Genomic DNA, 17,191 nt, shown 5'->3' with positions numbered 1-17,191 from the left:
TGGGTGGGAGCGAGCAGGGAATGGTGTACCTTGACAGGGCAAGGATGAGATGTATGTAAGAAGAAGTGCAGTATTATCGTAAGCAGACGTATACTTGGATTACGGAGGAGGAACGGAGGGAAAAGAGAGGGAGAGGAGGTCTAAGAGAAAGAGGTTGGAAGAGGGTGAGCTTGAATTGGTTCAAAATGGAGGAAAAAAGGGAGATGGTTTGATGAAGAAGAATGGTAGAAAGTTTAAGCAGAGTGAGCTCTACACCAGATTAAAGACAGGAGGAGAAATCAATGTGAATGAGGGCGATGTATCGGAGGTGGTAGGTGTGAAATTCTCAGAGCCCGAGGCTTGCACAGAGGGTTAGGACAAAGATGAGTCTGTGACAGTAGAAGACCCTTGGACTTTCCGCTGATCCATTTGTGATTTCAGGGTGGGTAAAAACAGAGTTAAGTGCTGTGGAAACGTTGAAGGAAGTGGTCTTGTGATAATGGTTTGTGTTTCTGTTGGTCAGAAGGAGCAGGCGCTCTGCGTCAAACGACTGAGAACGAGATGTGAATTGTTTTGCTCTCAAGAAAAGGGCGCAATTGAAAGGAGTGATTACTGGGTTAGCGGTACATGTGAAAGTGGATAAAATGAAGGGGAAGATTCCCTGTGTTTGTGATGCTTGTCGTTTGGTGCGACACAGACAGGGTGATGTGAGTGGAGAAACAGCAGAGTCGTTGTGAGTTCATTTGAGATTTGATGTTGAGTCCATGCCTAAAAAAAGTGATGTTAAGATATATCTATTTTTCGGGACAAGCTTTTGTACCAAATACATTACGTTGTTACAGATGTCAAGCTTATGGGCATGTATCAGCAGTGTGTAGGAGGGATATTCCTAGGTGTGAGAAGTATACAGGAGGGCATGAGACAAAGTTATGTTTAGTATTGGGGAAAGAAGCGGTATGTGTTAATTGTAAAAGTGCCCATGGGGCTGGGGATCAGAAATGTCCAGTGAGAGAGAGGCAGTTTGAGGTTACCAGGGTTAGAGTAGAGCAGAGGGTGTTGTATGCTGAGGCAGTGAAGAAAGTAGATGGGTCAAGGGGGAGGGATCCTGAGAGGAGTGGTGTGAGTAGTAGAACTGTACCAAATCAAATTTTATTGGTCACATACACATATTTAGCAGATGTAATTGCGAGTGTAGCGAAATGCTTGTGTTCCTCACTCCAACAGTGTAGTAGTATCTAACAATTCACAACAATACACACAAATCTAAAATAATAGAATGAAGAAATATATAAATGCTAGGATGAGCAATGTCGGAGTGGCATTGACTAAAATAGAGTGGAATACAGAATATACAGAAGTTTACATGCACTTAGGTTGGAGTCATTAAAACTCGTTTTTCAACCACTCCACAAACTCTTTGTTAACAAACTATAGTTTTGGCAAGTCGGTTAGGACATCTACTTTGTGCATGACACAAGCAATTTTCAAATGGCTGACGGTACCACGTTCATCTGTACAAACAATAGTACGCAAGTATAAACACCATAGGACCATGCAGCCGTCATACCACTCAGGAAGGAGACGTGTTCTGTCTCCTAGAGATTAACGTACTTTGGTGCCAGAAGTGCAAATCAATCCCAGAACAACAGCAAAGGACCTTGTGAAGATGCTGGAGGAAACGGGTACAAAAGTATCTATATCCACAGTAAAACGAGTCCTATATCGACCTAACCTTAAAGGTCACTCAGCAAGGAAGAAGCCACTGCTCAAAAACGCCATAGAAAAAAGCCAGACTACGGTTTGCAACTGCACATGGGGACAAAGATCGTACTTTTTGGATTTATGTCCTCTGGTCTGATGATACAAAAATAGAACTGTATGGCCATAATGATGTCATTTATATTTGGAGAAAAAGGGGGAGGCTTGCAAGCCGAAGGACACCATCCCAACCGCGAAGCACGGGGTTGCTGCATCATGTTGTGGGGGTGCTTTGCTGCAGGAGGGACTGGTGCACTTCACAAAATAGATGGCATCATGAGGCAGGAAAATTATGTGGATGTATTGAAGCAACATCTCAAGACATCAAAAGTTAAAGTTAAAGCTTGGTCGCAAATGGGTCTTCCAAATGGACAATGACCCCAAGCATACTTCCAAAGTTGTGGCAAACTGGCTTAAGGACAACAGGTCCTTAATGGTATTGAAATAGCCATCACAAAGCCCTGACCTCAATCTTATAGAACATTTGTGGGCAGAACTGAAACAGTGTGTGTGAGCAAAGAGGCCTACAAACCTGACTCAGTTACACCAGCTCTGTCAGGAGGAATGGGCCAAAATTCACCCAACTTATTGTGGGAAGCTTGTGGAAGGTTACCCAAAACGTTTGACCCACTGGGAATGTGATGAAGGAAATAAAATCTGAAATAAATCATTTCTCACTATTATTTTGACATGTTACATTCTTAAAATAAAGTGGTGACCCTGCCTGACTTAAGACATTGCATTTTTACTAAGATTGAATGTCAGGAATTGTGAAACTGAGTTTAAATCTATTTGGCTAAGGTGTATGTAAACTTCTCACTTCATCTGTAAGTGTGTTATATTGGCTGAAAGCTTAAATTATTGTTAATATAACTGCACTGTCCAATTTACAGAAGCTATTACTGCAAAAAAATGGCATGCTATTTTTTAAGAGCTAGTGTAACCGATGTGAAATGGCTTGCTAGTTAGCGGTGGTGCGCGCTAATAGCGTTTCAATTGGTGACGTCACTCGCTTTGAGAGCTTGAAGTAGTGCTTCCCCTTGCTCTGCAAGGGCCGAGGCTGACTGTTGATGTGTGCAGAGGGTCCCTGGTTCAAGCCCAGGTTGGGACAAGGAGAGGGACGGAAGCTATACTGTTACATTGGTTCCGTCATCCGGCAAGGGTTGTACTTACATTCTGAAATCTTGCTCTGATTTATCATACAAAGAGTCCCAGAAATTACATGAAATGTCGTTTTTGTTAGATAAAATAATTTTTCGTATCCTAAAAAGGTCTATATAGCATGCACAATCAATTTTCTATTTCCACTCGTTCAATTTGCAAAGAAGGGAATCTGTGAAAATCTAACCCTAAACGTTGTTTCAACCAGTCAAATTACGTCCGTATGTATTCCTCAGAGATCCTAGAACGTAACCAGATGTCACTATATCATTAGGAGTGTAGTATATCCTATAGGATGCCAAATTTGGTCAAAGAGCGACGCCTTCATGGCACACCGATGACGCGGGGGGTCTTCACTTGATTGACTGGTGCTTATTTGACAAAGTTACAATCGGGGTCGAACAAAGCTAGCTAGATAGCCAATGAGCTGGGCTTTACGGGAGAATCGGGAAACCCCGTATCCGTTGCAAAATGTAGCTACTAACCTTGTGCGGCAGCATGCCTTTTCCTTTTGGACAAATATTATAAGCATAAGGAGAGATATGAAAACTGGGTGTTTTGCAAATGTTGAACTTATAATATGGCTACTAATACTATAAAAGCTAAATCAAAGTCCAAGTATACAGATTTGATGATATTCTTGCAGAAAAATGTAATGTTAATGTCTCCTTCACGATTTGCCCAAATGTACCTGGGTGACTTCACACTAAATACCATGTAGTTTGCTCGTAGTTAAGGTTATCCGTCTGTAACTTTTCAAATACACTGCTGTCATCTTGTGGACACCATCGGAATTACAAACAGAGTGATGGCTAGATTTAGATTTAGGACCTTTCTGTTGCATTTCAAAGATGGTGGTGCGGGGAGGTAGTTTTGTTTCTTTGTATTTTCTTCTACCAGATCTATTGTTATATTCTCCTACAGCCAATTCACATGTCCACAAGCTTCAAAGTGTTTCCTTTTAAATGGTACCAATAACATGCATATCCTTGCTTCAGGGCCTGAGCTACAGGCAGTTAGAGTTGTGTATGTCATATTAGGCGAAAATTGAAAAAAAGGGGGCTATCTCTATTAAATCATTATTTATTGAAGTTCTTGTCTCTCATCGTCACTGAACCTCTGCTAGCTAGCTACATGCTAATGATTTGTTTAAGCATAGCAACATTGCATGAATAGAATGAACGACTGGGTCAAAACATAAGAATATAATTAATGACCAGCCTGTTTGGTTAGCAACTTCAGAATCTTAGCGCAAACAGCTGGCTTTTGTCCGGACTATACCGTCTAGTGGAAGGATGAAATAAAACAAATTTACTCATTAAAATAAAGTGAATGAAAACATGTCGTCAATATTTTTTTAAACATGTTGGTAAACATTTTATAAAAGCAATAAGAGAAGAGAAATATTTTCTTTGGTGGTCTTTGGGGAGATAAATGTAGCTAGCTAAATCAGCCATTGGCCAGGCCATCAGAAGCTTGATAGAAGGCATCTGCCATTCAACCTTATTAGGGCAACATTTTGGAGTGACCGTGGCATTAATCAATCACAATGACTTGTAAAGGGTCAACAGGTTGAAGTCCAACACGTCACTATGCAATAGCAAGCACTAGATATCCCACAGTCTAGCTAGCTAACTAGCTTTTGTTGTAGGCTAGTTTTCAGCGGGTGTTATCGAAGAGGATGTTGTTGCTAATTTGTTAGCTTCGCCCTTTTCAAGAATAACTTTCAAGAAGAAGTTAGATATCAAATGATCATCATCTGGTGAGTGGAACAGTGTTTTTTTTTTTTATTGCAGCTCGCATGCTATTAGCCATCTCTTTCAAAATAATGTGTGTGTGAAACAGTTTTGCATTTAAACTTTCGATCACCGGTTATATTTGTGCTAAACGTGAAACGTTTTTTGCATTAAAAAGTAATGGTTGTACATTTAGATTGGGAAGTGCTTAGCCTAATGGTTGTTTTTGTATTATGATTGGGACCTACTGGCTTATTATGTCCGAGTGAATGGACTGCCGTCTTTCCATCGGCCCTATGCAGTGGTGCATGGAGAAGTGGGTTTTCTTTCTTTCTTGTGTGAGGGTGTCGTGACGTGACTACCATTAATGTGAGGACTTATTTTATCATATCAATTAACTGTTAAATTATTACGGGATTAAATTAATCATGTAACAAGTAACTCATTAGCAGTCTTGGGGCACCCCGGAAAAAGTTTGTTCAGTGAGTTAGTTTCCCAAATTAATTGAAGAATATAACAGAATATATCGTTATCATATTAGTCATCCATTAACTATTATTATTATTACCACCTCAGTCTCATTCTGAACGTTGTTGACTTCAAATCTGCATGAACACTAGTCTAAATGATTCAGCTATACACATATTGGCTTAATTATTTATTTACCAACTAAATAATCACACAATTACAAACACACACAGGATAGATTATACGTTTATTACTAACATAATGCAATGAAAAGTCCCTAGTGGATGGCTTGGTACACAATGAAAAGGGAGGGGCATGTAAGGAGAGGGAGAGAAGCTATGCTCATGGGAATATGAATACACTGAAGAGGCGACTGCGGGATGCTGGCTTTCTAGGCAGAGTTAAAATGAAAAGCCGTCTCTCAGACAGGCCAATAAAAAGAAAAGCTTAAGCTGGGCAAAATAACAGACATTGGACAGAGGAACTCTGCCTAAAAGGCCAGCATCCCGGAGTCACCTCTTCACTGTTGACATTGAGACTGGTGTTTTGCTGGTACTATTTAATGAAGGACTTGTGAGGCGTCTGTTTCTCAAACTAGACACTCTAATGTACTTGTTCTCTTGCTCAGTTGTGCACAGGGGCCTCCCACGCCTCTTTCTATTCTGGTTAGGGCCAGTTTGCGCTGTTCTCTGAAGGGAGTAGTACACAGCGTTGTACGAGATCTTCAGTTTCTTGGCAATTTCTCGCATGGAATAGCCTTCATTTCTAAGAACAAGAATAGACTGACGAATTTCAGTAGAAAGTGCTTTGTTTCTGGCCATTTTGAGCCTGCAATCGAAACCACAAATGCTGATGCTCCAGATACTCAACTAGTCTACAGAAGGCATTTTATTGCTTCTTTAATCAGAACAACAGTTTTCATCTGTGCTAACATAATTGCAAAATGATTTCACAATGATTAATTTGCCTTTTTAAAATGATAAACTTGGATTAGCTAATGCAATGTGCCATTGGAACACAGGAGTGATGGTTGCTGATAATGGGCCTCTGTATGCTTATGTAGATATTCCATAGAAAATCAGCCGTTTCCAGCTACGATAATCATTAACAATGTCTATACTGCATTTCTGATCAAATGTATGTAATTTTAATGGACAAAAAACAAGGACATTTCTAAGTGACCCCAAACTTTTGAATGGTAGTGTATAGACAGGTTTTTGGGGGGCTTCATCCCAGTCATTTTCATGACATAGTGGGTTTTATTACGTATGCCTGTCTCCTATCATTATACAGCGTGACAGAATAATCAACCCATCTAATGGCGACAGCAGAAAAGGCCGAGCTGGTAACCATCGTAGAGACAGTCCATCATCAAGAGGATTGTCTTCCCAGACTTGGCAGCACTGTGGACAGCGTGCTGGCAACCATCCTGCGTTTTGAGGGACTGCACATTCTCCTCCAGTTTCCGCGGAACGCCCATGTCTCTCCCAGAGCGCTTTGACGGTACTCCAGCAAGATGCAAGGGATTCCTTCTGCAATGCGACCTGTACCTCGCTCGCTACGCCGAGGCTGTCTTTTGGAGAGACAGGGTTGCCACCGTCATCTCTGCACTGAACGAATGGGCCCTGGACTGGGCCGTGGTCTGGGAAACGGGTGGACCCAAGGTTGATTCCTACGAGGGCTTCACCTTCTTCCGCTCTGTGTTTGATCATCCTGTGGAGGGTCGAGAGGGGGGTGAGCGCCTACTCTGACTACGCCAGGGATCTAAGACCGCTTTGGAGTTCACCCTGGAGTTCCGGACCATTGCAGCCTCCAACGGATGGAACGAGTCGGCTGGTCACCGTGTTCCGTAGTGGACTGCGGGAGGAGGTACAGATGGAGTTAGCCTGCTGTGATGACAACCTGTCACTCGACCAGCTCATCAGCATGGCGATCCGGTTGGACAACCTCCTGCTGTCCCGATGAAGACCTGCACGGAATCCGGAGCCCATGGCTACATCTGCTCTGTGGCTAGAGCCGATGGAGGTGGCCTCTGCACGTTTGCCCGAGGCAGAGCGTAGGATAAGGAGGAATCTGGGCCTTAACTCCTATTGTGGAGAAAAGGGCAGGTCGGGGAGAAATGACCCTCTATCCACTAATAGGCGAGGAGGTAACAAGCTAGGGATTTCCCCTGCTCCAACCCAGGCAGGATGCAAGATATCCCCTCCTTTTCTGTCAATTCAACCAGTGTGTTTAACCATTCAATTCCCTGAATACCCTAGATCCCCTCACCCCCGATTGATTCCGGAGCTGCCGGGAATCTTTTAGATAGTGGCTAGTTGTAACGGTTCTCTTGTTGTGAAGTAGAGGCGGACCAAAACGCAGCGTGGTGGTTGTTCATTGTATTTTAATGAAGACACTATACATGAACAAACTAACAAAAACAAGAAACGTGAGAACTCAAAACAGCCCGATCTGGTGCAAACACAAAGACAGGAACAATCACCCACAAACACACAGTGAAACCCAGGCTACCTAAGTATGATTCTCAATCAGAGACAACTAATGACACCTGCCTCTGATTGAGAACCATACTAGGCCGAAAACATAGAACTGCCCCACAACATAGAAAAACAAACATAGACTGCCCACCCAACTCACGCCCTGACCATACTAAATAAATACAACACAAAGGAAATAGAGGTCAGAACGTGACACTAGTGCACTGCATTACACATTCCTTTGGTTCCCCTGCAGTCACCCATTCCGGTTCGAGCCCTGGATAATCGTCCAATAGGGACATGGCTCGTACATCACTTTTCCCGTTTCTCTGCTGACCCATGACACTCATTTAGAACTGATCACCTTTTTGATTATAGACACCCGCCACGCACCCCGTTGACCTGATGTCTGACGCAACTCTCCCCAGAAGACACGTCTATCCCCTCTCCTATGCGGAGACAGAGGCCATGGAGAACTACGTACAGGAAAGCCTCCAGCAGGGTTTTTTTTTTCAGCCGGCCCTGGCACCTTGGTATCCGAGCCAGACAGAGGTCCCGTGGACGAGTGGTTTTGGCAGGAGACCTGGAATGCTGCACACACTTGTCTCCAGCGCGCCGGCACAAGGAACACGACGACCGCCACCGCAGTGAGGTGCCTGTCATTTTCTATCAAGGTATCTTTTACTCATGTATAAGAATTGGATACTGTTTCACCAATGAAAGTAAATGTTAAAAAAAAATCTAATTCCTTTTAATAAGCAAAGCAGACTTTTCTTGTTTGAAAAATTGACTAGCCAGAGATATGATACGTGTTCTCTTTATAAGTGTGTGAAATTGACCATTTTCCTGTCTTGCTAAACATTCAAAATGTAACAAGTACATTTGGGTGTCAGGGAAAATATATAAATATATAATATATATATAAAAAGTACATAATTTTCTTTAGGAATGTAGTGAAGTAAAAAACTACTTAAGTAAAAATACTTTAAAGTACTACTTAAGTACTTTACATCACTGATTGAGATCATCTTGACTGGATGCATCACTGCTTGGTATGGCAACTGCTTGGCATCCAACCGCATGGCGCTACGAAGGGTAGTGCGTACAGCCCAGTACATCTCTGGAACCGAGCTCCCTGCCATCCAGGATCTCTATACCAGGCGGTGTCAGAGGATGGCCCTAAATAGTTGAAGACTCCAGCCACCCACGTCATAGACTGTTCTCCCTGCTACCGCACAGCAAGCAGTACCGATGTAAGTCTGAAACCAACAGGTCACAGAACAGCTTCTTCCCCTAAGCCATAAGACTGCAAAATAGTTGACCAAATAGCCAAATAGCTACTCAGACTGTCTGCATTGACCCCCTTTTGCACTAACTCCTGACTCATCGCATACACTGCTGCTACTGCTTATTATCTATCCTGTTGCCTAGTCACTTTATCCAAACCTATATTTACATACCTACCTCAATTACCTCATAACCCTGCACATCGACTCAGTACTATTGCCCACTAGTGCCCAGTGTACATAGCCAAGTTATCGTTACTTGTGTATTTATTACTTGTTATTACTTTCCTATTATTCTCTCTGCATTATTTGGCCTGTCAGTAAGCATGTCACTGTTAGTCTACACCTGTTGTTTACAAAGCCTTTCTCACGAATCCCGCTGAAGATGGTGCCTCTTCCTGTTCGGGCGGCGCTCGGCGGTCGCCGGCCTACTAGCTGCCATCGATTCCCTTTCCTTTTGTTTCTGTTAGTTTGGTCTTATTGGTTGCACCTGTTTTGAGTTTAGTTTTGTTTGTAGGCTATTTAAGGGCACTAGGCTGACTTGCCTAGTGAAATAAAGGTAAAAAAAAAAATAGAAGCCGTAACAGAAGCCCGCAACAATAAAGAATGGAGTCAGCAGAAGCAGCGACTACCCCTCTCCCAACTATGGAGGAGCGTGTCCATCATCATACAGCTGTCCTCCATCGGATCGGTTCAGCGATGGACCAGATGATGGAGCGATGGGAGAGGAGTGGTCTACCGACGTCTACCCCAGCTCCCCCACAGACAGGGGGCTCTTCAGGGGTGGTGTTCAGGACGAGTGTTCAGGTAGCTGTATAGGAGTTTCCATCGGTGCCACGACGGTGGAGAGTCCAGACCAGGTTTCCACCGTGCGCATTCCCCCAGAATATGCCGATTTGGCTATCACTTTTAGGAAGAAAAAGGCGACCACATTACCACCCCATCGACGGTGGGATTGTGTGATAAACCTCCAGGAGAACGCTGCACTTCCCTGGAGTCACCTGTACCCATTGTCACAGGAGGAGACGTGGACATATGTCACGGAAGCTCTGAGACAGGGGTACATTCGGCCCTCCATGTCACCCATCTCCTCGAGTTTCTTTTTTGTGAGGAAAAATGAGGGAGGACTGTGTCCGTGCATTGATTATTGAGGTCTCAATTCGATCACAGTGGGATTTAGTTATCCGCTACCTCTCATCGCTACAGCGGTGGAATCATTCCACGGAGCGCGTTTCTTCACAAAACTGGATCTCAGGAGCGTGTATAATCTGGTGCGTATTCGGGGAGGAGACGAGTGGAAAACAGCGTTTAGTACCACATCAGGCCACTATGAGTACGTCGTCATGCCGTATGGGTTGAAGAATGCGTTCTCCAAACAAGCCGTTTCCTTCCTGGGTTATCGCATTTCCACCTCGGGGTGGTGATGGAGTGTGACCGCGTTAACGCCGTGCGTAATTGGCCGACTCCGACCACGGGAAAGGAGGTGCAGCGGTTTTTAGGGTTTGCCAATTACTACCGGAGGTTTATCCGGGGTTTTGGCCAAGTGGCGGTGCCCATTACCTCACTGCTGAAGGTGGGGCCAGTGCGTCTACGGTGAAGGCGCTGTTTACTGAGGCTCCCGTGTTGGCGCATCCGGACCCTTCGTTAGCGTTCATAGTGGAGGTGGATGCGTCCGAGGCTGGGGTTGGAGCCGTGATGTCACAGCGCTCGGGCACGCCACCGAAGCTCCGTTCCTGCACTTTCTTTTCAAAGAAGCTGCGTCCGGCGGAGCGGAACTATGATGTGGGGGACCAGGAGTTACTAGCTATGGTAAAAGCCCTGAAGGTGTGGAGACACTGGCTAGAGGAGGCTAAACACCCTTTCCTCATCTGGACTGACCACCGCAATCTGGAGTATATTCGAGCAGCGAGGCAACTGAATCCGCGTCAGGCTAGGTGGGCCATGTTCATTACACGATTTAGATTTACGATCTCTTATAGACCAAGTTCCCTTAACACTAAGGCCGACGCGCTGTCCCGTCTCTATGACACCGAGGACCGGTCCATCAATCCTACTCCCATCCTTCCAGCCTCCCGGCTGGTGGCCCCGGTGGTATGGGAGGTGGATGCGGACATCGAGCGGGCGTTGAGGGTTGAACCTGCACCTTCACAGTGTCTGACCGGTCTTAGGTACGTGCCGCTTGGTGTCCGTGATCAATTGATTCGGTGGGCTCACACACTACCTTCTTTGGGTCATCCGGGGATTGATAGGACAGTGCGGGGTCTTAGGGGGAAATACTGGTGGCCCACCTTAGCTAAGGATGTGAAGCTCTATGTTTCTTCCTGTTCGGTATGCGCTCAGAGTAAGGCTCCTAGGCATCTGCCTAGAGGGAAGTTACAACCCTTCCCGGTTCCACAACGGCCATGGTCTCATCTCTCGGTAGATTTTCTTACTGATCTCCCCCCTTCTCAGGGGAACACTACCGCTCTGGTTGTTGTGGATCGGTTCTCTAAGTCTTGCCGTCTCCTCCCATTGCCTGGTTTCTACAGACTGCAGAGGCTCTATTTACCCACGTCTTCCGGCACTATGGGGTTCCAGAGGATATCGTATCTGATCGAGGTCCCCAGTTCACGTCCCGGGTTTGGAGGGCGTTTATGGAGCGTCTGGGGGTCTCGGTCAGCCTTACCTCTGGTTATCACCCCGAGAGTAATGGGCAGGTGGAGAGAGTAAACCAGGAAGTGGGTAGGTTTCTGAGGTCGTATTGCCAGGTCCGGCCAGGAGAATGGGCGAGGTACGTCCCGTGGGCAGAGTTGGCCCAGAACTCCCTTCGTCACTCATCCACGAACATGTCGCCATTCAAATGCGTACTGGGCTACCAGCCGGTCCTGGCTCCGTGGCATCAGATTCAGGCCGAAGCTCCTGCAGTGGAGGAGTGGGTACAGCGCTCTAGAGAGACCTGGCGGGCAGTCCAGGATTCTCTCAGACAGGCCAGTGAACGGCAGAAAAAGAGCGCTGACCACCACTGCAGTGAGGCCCCTGTGTTCACACCAGGGGACAGGGTCTGGCTCAAGACCCGAAACCTGCCCCTCCGCCTGCCCTGCCGGAAGCTGGGGCCGCAGTGTGTGGGGCCATTCAAAGTCCTGAGGAGGATAAACGAGGTGTGTTATAGATTGCAACTTCCCTCTTACTATTGCATTAACCCCTCGTTTCATGTGGGGCGGCAGGGTAGCCTAGTGGTTAGAGCGTTGGACTAGTAACCGGAAGGTTGCAAGTTCAAACCCCCGAGCTGACAAGGTACAAATCTGTCGTTCTGCCCCTGAACAGGCAGTTAACCCACTGTTCCTAGGCCGTCATTGTAAATAAGAATTTGTTCTTAACTGACTTGCCTAGTTAAATAAAGGTAAAATAAATAAAAAATAAAAAAAATGTGTCTCTCCTCAGGCCGGTGGTAGCTGGTCCCCTACAAGAAGATGAGGTACAGTTTAGTCCTGTTTGTTTGGACGGGTTGTTTCATGCGCTCTTGTGTTTTGCATGTCCGTTTTTCGCTGTCATTGGAATAAAGATCCACGTACGCTCTGCGCTTGACTCCACCCACCATTCATAGAAGCCGTAACAGCATGTGAAAAATATAATTTTATTTGATGCCATTTTGTACATATACAAAATCAATCATACCGCATAGAAAGGAGACGCGTTCTGATTTTTAGAGATGAACATACAAATCAAGATGCTGGAGGAAACAGGTACAAAATTAACTATATCCACAGTAACCTGAAAGGTCGCTCAGCAAAGAAGAAGCCACTGCTCAAACAACGCCATAAAAAAGTCAGACCACGGTTTGCAATTGCACATGGGTACAAAGATTGTACTTTTTGGAGTAATGTCCTCTGGTCTGATAATACAAAAATATAACTGTTTGGCCATAATGACCAGTGTTATGTTTGGAGGAAAAAGGGGGAGGCTTGCAAGCTGAAGAACACCATCCCAACCGTGAAGCACGGGGGTGGCAGCATCATGTTGTGGGTGTGCTTTGCTGCAGGACGGACTGGTGCACTTCACAAAATAGATGGCATCATGAGGCAAGGAAAATTATGTGGATATATTGAAGCAACATCTCAAGACTTCAGTCAGGAAGTTAAAGCTTGGTCGCAAAACGGTCTTCCAAATGGACAATGACCCCAATTATACTTCCTAAGTTGTGACAAAATGGCTTACGGACAACAAAGTCAAGGTATTGGAGTGGCCATCACAAAGCCCTGACCTCAACCTCATAGAAACTTTGTGGGCAGAACTGAAAAAGCGTGTGTGAGCAAGGAGGCCCACAAACCTAACTCAGTTACACCAGCTCTGTCAGGAGGAATGGGCCAAAATTCCCCCAACTTATTGTGGGAAGCTTGTGGAAGGCTACCCAAAATGTTTGACCCAAGTTAAACAATTTAAAGGCAATGCTACCAAATACTAATTGAGTGCATGTGAACTTCTGACTCACTGGGAATGTGATTAAATAAATATAAGCTGAAATAAATCATTCTCTCTACTATTATTCTGACATTGCACATTCTTAAAATAAAGTTTTGATCCTAACTGACCTAAGACAAGGAATTTTTACTACAATTAAATGTCAGGAATTGTTAACTGAGTTTAAATGTATTTGGCTAATGTGAATGTAAACTTCAACTGTATGCTTCTCCTCACGAGCAACAAGTTTCCCAAATGGACCAATACGCTCAGACCATTACATTTTCCGAAAATTAGACTTTTAGTCCCTCATCAAACATTGAACAAGCATATCCGGTCCCGTTTGAGCGACAGTCATGACATCTCATGAGAAACAAGTTTCCTATAAGGACCTATAAGCTCCGGCCCATTCACAAAGGTGAATATTTTGAAATGGTGTGTAGACTATCGGCACATTAAAAATAAATAACATGAAATGTATTCGTCACATTCACAGTTTACAGCAGGTATAAAAGATCCAGCAAAATTCTTACCTGTATGTGCTAGCTCCCTCACCAATGCAGTACAATAATCAATAATAACAAAATTCTTACCCGTATGTCCTAGCTCCCTCACCAATGCAGTACAATAATCAATAATAACAATGAAGAGAGTCAAGTAAAAAATAGATGGTAGGATTGGGGTTTATCCAGATTTATATTGTATACTGTATTACAAAAAAGCCTATTGGATGTCTAGTACCAGAATGCTAACAAAATTAGCACAGGTAATAGTAACAAAATCTATGGGCAGATAGGACCAAGTCCTCTGAGGCACTGGGAAGGGAAGGTGTTTACCTGCTGGAGCATGCCGGGGAGATTTGATTTGTGCACAAACAGAGCAGGAATTGATGTAGCGGGCGATGTCCTGCACCAAAGTGGGCCACCAGTACTTAACAGAGATGGATTGAGTGGTGCAGGTGATACCTGTGTGTCCAGCAGCAAGGGGATATGTCAATAGCCGATCCCTTACCTCTTTGGGAACATAGGTGCACTCCGGAGGACAGGTAGCAGGCGTGGGTCGCCAGAGCCTGCCGGATGTCCAAATCTTATCTCCCAAAGCCTGGGAACAACGATTCGGGAGGGCAGTATGATGGGCGCACTCAGGACAGGAACCTCTCCCGAATTGTGGACACAGGATTGGTTATGATGTTCTTTGAACCTGGGTGGTAAAGACAGGGTGAAGTTGAATCTTGTAAAGAAAAGGGCCCACCTTGCTTGGCTCTGGTTCAGCCGCGTAGCTGTCCGAATGTATTCAAGTTTCTGATGGTCGGTGAGGATGAGAAACAGATCCGTGGCCAGTCTCTCCACTCCTCTTATGCCAACTTCAACGCCAGGAGCTCCCGGTCGCCGAAGTCATAGTTCCTTCATACAGGAGACAGTTTATTAGAGTAGAGTAGTACTTTTTGTGGATTACCTTGATGTTATGACAAGACAGCCCCCACGGCCACTTCTGGGGCGTCCACCTCCACCACAAAGGGCAACGTATGTTCTGGGTGTCTCGTCGCCGTCAATGATCAGGCCCACCACTGTAGTGCCGCCTGCAAACTTAATTATGGAGTTGTAGTCATGTGTGGCCACGCAGTTGTGGGTATACAGGGAGTAGCGGAGGGGCTGAGCACGCACTCCGGGGGGGGGGGCCCTCGTGTTGATGGCCAGCGTGGCAGAGTTATTGTTGCCTACACTGGGGTCTGCCTGTTCTCAAAGGTTCACAAACCTACAGTGGTTCTTCCTGTAAAAGTTTTGTCATACTGCAGCACACCTTGCAGGCTGGCACAGAATTCTATGGCACGTTATTTAAGTGTCAGCCATTGTTGCTATTAATGCTAGTTTGACCACCAGAGGGCATCTTTGAGAGGCATTTGACTTTAAAAAGAAATATGACTTACGCAGATCGATCGAGATGGCGAAACACAAGTATAGAGACACAGTGGAAGAGCAATTCAGCGGGTCGGACACAAGGCGTATGTGGCAGTGGCGCCTAACAATCACAAATTACAAAAAGAAAGCCAGCCAACTCACGGTCACCAACGTCACCTTACTGGACTAGCTAAACACCTTTTTCTCACGATTCGAGCACAATGACCCTGAGCTGCTGAGGAGACAACACAATGACCCTGAGCTGCCGATTAGAGCCCCCGATGACAACATGGGCTACACACTCAGTCTCCACTGAGGACGTATGTAAGTCATTCAAACGTGTTAAGACGGCATCTCTAGCCGTGCCCTCAGAGCATGTGCAGACCAGCTGGCTGTTGTGTTCTCTGACATTTTCAATCTCTCCCTAGCTCAGCCCTCTAAACCCACCAGCTTCAAGATGTCTACTATCATCCCTGTGCACATGAAAGGGAGAGTAACTGAACTGAATACTGACCAATAGCACTCACTTCCATCATCATGAAGTGCTTCAAGAGGTTAGTCAAAGACCATATCACCTCCTCCCTCCATGACACACTTGACCCTCTCCAATTCGCCTACCGCCCTGACAGATCCATGGATGACGCAATCACCATTGCACTGCACACTGGCCTTACCCACCTGGACAAAAGGAATGCATGTGTGAGGAAGTTGTTCATCGACTACAGCTCGGACTTCAATACCATAGTGCCCTATAAGCTCATTATAATGCTCACAGCCCTGGGTCTAAACTCCTCCCTGGGTCCTGGACTTCCTGATGGGCTGCCCCCATGTGGTGAAGGTAGGCAACATTACCTCCTCGAAACTGATCTTCAACACGGGGGCCCCACAAGGGTGCGTCCTCAGTCCCCTCCTGTAGTCCCTGTATACCTACGACTGCGTGGCCTCTCACAGTTCCAACTCCATCAATTTCGCTGACGACACAACAGTAGTAGGCCTGATCACCAACAATGACGAGACAGCCTACAGGGAGGAGGTTGGCACTCTGACGGCATGGTGCCAGGTAAACAACCTCTCCCTCAACGTTATCAAAACAAAGGAGCCGATTGTGGACTTCAGGAGGAACCAGGCTGGACACGCCCTCATCCTCATCAATGGGGCCGCCGTGGAGATGGTCAATAACTTCAAATTCCTCGGCTTACACATCTCAGAGAAGCTGAAATGGTCTAACTACACAGACACCGTAGTGAAGAATGCACAACAGCGACTCTTCAACCTCAGGATCCTGGAGAAATTTGGCCCGTCCCCAAGGGCCCTCGCAATGTTCTACAGGAGCACCATCGAGAGGATACTGCATCACAGCCTGGTATGGCAACTCCACCACCGCTGACCGCAAGGCTCTTCAGATGGTGATATGTGCAGCCGAACGCACCATTGGGTGCACACTGCCTGCCCTACAGGACACCAGGTGTCGCAGGAAGGCCAAGAAGATCATCAGGGACCCAGAGCTACACCATTTTAATTTTTGTATTTCACTTAGTCCTGCATGTTGGAGCGCGAAGCCTACACTTTTCACTATACCCTGCAATCACACATGCAACCCTGTACATGTGACTATTAAACACTGAATGATACCAGATTTGAGTGCTATAGGACGATAGGCAGGTTACCTTAGTTTACTTGGGTACAAGGACAATGGTGGACAACTTGAAGCATGTGGGGACCAAAGACTAGAACAGGGAGAGGTTGAATATATTTGTGAACACTGCAGCCAGCTGGTCTGCTCTGAGGATGCGGCCGGGGATGCAGTCTGGACCGAGTCCCCTTCAAGCGAGTGTTCACACCCTTGAAGGTCCTACTCCCGTCGGCCACAGAGAATGAGAGCTCAGAGTCCTCTACAGCAGCGAGGGCCTTCGTAGGGGGATCAGCGTTGATTTTTTAGCTTGTCTGGGAGAGAGGCTTCTCTGTTTGTTGCGCCGCTAGTTTTCTAC

At 45.8% G+C, this 17,191-nt stretch overlaps 1 long non-coding RNA gene across 1 annotated transcript in view; it reads right to left on the bottom strand.

Annotated features, from left to right (window-relative positions):
* The window catches only part of LOC149973606 (uncharacterized), a 299,180-nt gene that overhangs the window by 250,595 nt on the left and 31,394 nt on the right, over positions 1 to 17,191 (bottom strand). The gene's annotated exons all lie outside the window — the stretch shown is intronic.

Source organism: Oncorhynchus mykiss, chromosome 20 (genome assembly GCF_057628025.1).
Source record: "Oncorhynchus mykiss isolate SJ-2025 chromosome 20, ASM5762802v1, whole genome shotgun sequence".
NCBI classification, from domain to species: Eukaryota; Metazoa; Chordata; class Actinopteri; order Salmoniformes; family Salmonidae; genus Oncorhynchus; species Oncorhynchus mykiss.
Note: the sequence above shows the minus strand (reverse complement) of the source record. Positions and strands in the feature narration are given on the sequence as shown.